The 3,980-nt window shown below is 56.8% G+C and overlaps 2 non-coding genes across 2 annotated transcripts; both read left to right on the top strand.

The window, feature by feature from the left end:
- On the top strand, positions 1–1,816 carry LOC142790614 (small subunit ribosomal RNA). Its single transcript, XR_012889644.1, has one exon. It is a non-coding gene; the product is annotated as a small subunit ribosomal RNA (ribosomal RNA).
- A 1,719-nt stretch (positions 1,817–3,535) lies between these two features.
- Positions 3,536–3,688, top strand: LOC142790674 (5.8S ribosomal RNA). The gene has a single exon (XR_012889687.1). It is a non-coding gene; the product is annotated as a 5.8S ribosomal RNA (ribosomal RNA).
- The last annotated feature ends 292 nt before the right edge of the window (positions 3,689–3,980 follow it).

Genomic DNA, 3,980 nt, shown 5'->3' with positions numbered 1-3,980 from the left:
TACCTGGTTGATCCTGCCAGTAATCATATGCTTGTCTCAAAGATTAAGCCATGCATGTCTAAGTACATGCCGAAATAAGGCGAAACCGCGAATGGCTCATTAAATCAGTTATGGTTCCTTAGATCGTTTCTTCCTACTTGGATAACTGTGGCAATTCTAGAGCTAATACATGCAGTGAGCCTGGAGCCCTTTGGGTAACGGGTGCTTTTATTAGACCAAGATCGATCGGGTTTCGGCCCGTATTGTGTGGTGACTCTGGATAACTTTGTGCTGATCGCATGGCCACGAGCCGGCGACGTTTCTTTCAAGTGTCTGCCTTATCAACTTTCGATGGTAGGTTACTTGCTTACCATGGTTGTTACGGGTAACGGAGAATCAGGGTTCGATTCCGGAGAGGGAGCCTGAGAAACGGCTACCACATCCAAGGAAGGCAGCAGGCGCGCAAATTACCCACTCCCGGCACGGGGAGGTAGTGACGAAAAATAACAATACGGGACTCTTTTGAGGCCCCGTAATTGAAATGAGTACACTCTAAATCCTTTAACGAGGATCAATTGGAGGGCAAGTCTGGTGCCAGCAGCCGCGGTAATTCCAGCTCCAATAGCGTATACTAAAGCTGCTGCGGTTAAAAAGCTCGTAGTTGGATCTCAGTTCCAGACGAGTAGTGCATCTACCCGATGCGACGGCTCGGACTGAACATCATGCCGGTTCTTTCTTGGTGCACTTCATTGTGTGCCTCGAGATGGCCGGTGCTTTTACTTTGAAAAAATTAGAGTGCTCAACGCAGGCGAGTCGCCTGAATAAACTTGCATGGAATAATAGAACAAGACCTCGTTTCTGTTCTGTTGGTTTTTGGAATACGAGGTAATGATTAAGAGGGACGGACGGGGGCATTCGTATTGCGGCGCTAGAGGTGAAATTCTTGGACCGTCGCAAGACGAACTACTGCGAAAGCATTTGCCAAGAATGTTTTCATTGATCAAGAACGAAAGTCAGAGGTTCGAAGGCGATCAGATACCGCCCTAGTTCTGACCATAAACGATGCCAACCAGCGATCCGCCTGAGTTACTCAAATGACTCGGCGGGCAGCTTCCGGGAAACCAAAGTATTTGGGTTCCGGGGGAAGTATGGTTGCAAAGCTGAAACTTAAAGGAATTGACGGAAGGGCACCACCAGGAGTGGAGCCTGCGGCTTAATTTGACTCAACACGGGAAAACTTACCCGGCCCGGACACTGGGAGGATTGACAGATTGAGAGCTCTTTCTTGATTCGGTGGATGGTGGTGCATGGCCGTTCTTAGTTGGTGGAGCGATTTGTCTGGTTAATTCCGATAACGAACGAGACTCTAGCCTATTAAATAGGTGCGGGGTTCCCAGCACCTTACAACCTTCTTAGAGGGACAAGCGGCTCCTAGCCGCACGAAACAGAGCAATAACAGGTCTGTGATGCCCTTAGATGTCCGGGGCCGCACGCGCGCTACACTGAAGGAAGCAGCGTGTCTTTATCCCTGTCTGAAAAGACTGGGTAACCCGTGGAACTTCTTTCGTGATTGGGATAGGGGGCTTGCAATTGTTCCCCTTGAACGAGGAATTCCCAGTAAGCGCGAGTCATAAGCTCGCGTTGATTACGTCCCTGCCCTTTGTACACACCGCCCGTCGCTACTACCGATTGAATGATTTAGTGAGGTCTTCGGACCGATGTCCGGCGCGGCCTTTCGGTTGCGCCGGTCTGTTGGAAAGATGACCAAACTTGATCATTTAGAGGAAGTAAAAGTCGTAACAAGGTTTCCGTAGGTGAACCTGCGGAAGGATCATTAACGGATTGTGAAGGGTGAGCGCCTCAGCTGCGTCTGCGCCCGACACTTTCTGCCGCTGACCCCGTTTGGACGCGGGGTCGGCTTTTCCCCACGGGGCTGCCTGAATGTGGAGCGGCACCCCGTGACAAATTGTTGCGCCCAGCGGACGCCAACACCGCGACCTTGGACGGTCGGCCAGGTGGCGGACGCGGGTACAAACGGCGCAACGCACTCATAGGTCGGCTTTCGACCCGCCACTGCACCGTGGCTCGAAGCGCTCGAAATGCGCGACCCGACCGCTGCGGGACCGCCTAGTACTGTAAACAGGAGCGGCGGAGCGCGAACGGCGAGTCGTGGTTACGTCGGTAGAAGGCGAGGCTGCGCGTTCCCGAAACGCCAGCCGAGTGCCCTCCCGACCGTTCGAGCGTGCAAGAACGAGACCCGACAATCGCGCGGCGACTGCCAAGTACGAGAGGAACGGCACAAGCGTCGGCGGTCGGTCAAGGAACTGGCGATGTGACGGGTCCGCTGTGCACCAGTGCATACCGTCCCGCCGTCCGCGGCAAGCGCCTCCGCGTCCTCGGGTGACGGAGGCTGCCGGTCGGTTCTTGCAGGCGAGGGATCTCGCTGGCACCGGTTCGCGTTGACGCGCGGCCGGTCATGGCACGGCGATGCGACGGCCGAGGTGCGCAGTACTCGATGGAGGAACCGCACGCTCCGATGACCGTCCCGCCCTCCGCGGCGTATGCGTACCGACCGTAATGGTTGCAGCAGCGCCGGCCGGCTTTTGAATTCGCCACACGAAACACGGTGCGAGATCGCGGTTAGGGGAGCGTCGACGTTGCCAGGCGTTTTGCTTGCTGCCGAGGGAAAGGCGGCACGGCCACGTCGCGCTCGTCGCGATTAGCGGGTCTGCGCGCTTTGGGAAGGTGCCGCAACGACTTGCCGAAAGAGGAAGCACGGAAGAACGAGGGACTTGGACGTCCCGACAATTGAACGCACTTGCGGCCAGGCCCTTGCTGGCTTCGTTCTTCCGCCTCGAGTAGGCTCGTACGCGGCTCCGGCGCCGAAAGTGGTCCTTGGCACCGACTTCGGTGGACGTGGGAAGTGCCGCGCAAGTACGGCGCGCCTGGCTCCACCTGTTGGCTAAAGTAGGCAGCCGGATCGGCATTTTGGTGTGCGGTGGCAAACCGTGGATGCGAAAAAAGCTTGTGCGATTTCGTGGAACAAAAAGCGGGGGTCCCCCTTTTTATGCGGAGGAGACCGACCCGCCTGCCGTGGTGAACCGCGACGCCACGGTAAAAACGGGAGAGGCTTGTCGATGGGACCGTGCATCCCGCGCTCCACGGAGGCCGGGAGGCGGCCGCCCGAGGAAATGTGTAGCCGTCGAGGCCCGCATCTGCGTGCACTCTTATCCAAATGGGTGTACCGCAGGCATTTTCTGGTTAGGCGGGCCAATGAGAGCGAGCACACAACGATACCTACGGGTCCGGCTTGGAGAACCGGCTTCGACGCCTCCCGAGTATTTATAGAGGGGTGGACCACGAAAGCACTCGCAAGTAGCGAAAGCGAAACGCCGTCCGAAACACACCGTTTGCTCGATTTGCGGCAGCCGAAAAAGGCGCGGCAGAGTTTTGGAGTCCAAGCGTGCGCTGAAAAGCGCCCTTCTTGGCCACTGTTTGGCCGAGTGCCAGAAACGTTTGGTTTTGACTGTACGGAATTGAACAAACACTTTTTCACGACTCTAAGCGGTGGATCACTCGGTTCTCGGGTCGATGAAGAACGCAGCCAGCTGCGAGACTTGGTGTGAATTGCAGGACACACTGAGCACTGATTCTTTGAACGCACATTGCGGCCTTGGGTCTTCCCTTGGCTTCGTCTGTCTGAGGGTCGGATCACATATCAAGAGAGCCTTCGGCGCACAAGGGAACGTGAGCCGTCGACTCGTTTTGACCGCGTCGGCAACACGGACAGCACGCTGAACACCTCACAGCGAGCGCCAACAGCGGCCACTCAAGGGCGAGACGGTGGCGACCGTCGTGCCAGAGCCCAACCGAAACGGGGGCGACCGACTGCATTGAGGATGTGGCACCTCGTTGAGACCGCCGCAGGACTTCGAGTCGGAAGGAAGCCTGCAGGGAAAGTGCGGTCGAGGTTGCGTACTCCTCTCTGCGACCGGGCGCGC

The sequence above is a fragment of the Rhipicephalus microplus genome, unplaced genomic scaffold, assembly GCF_043290135.1.
Source record: "Rhipicephalus microplus isolate Deutch F79 unplaced genomic scaffold, USDA_Rmic scaffold_117, whole genome shotgun sequence".
NCBI lineage: Eukaryota > Metazoa > Arthropoda > Arachnida > Ixodida > Ixodidae > Rhipicephalus > Rhipicephalus microplus.
Note: the sequence above shows the minus strand (reverse complement) of the source record. Positions and strands in the feature narration are given on the sequence as shown.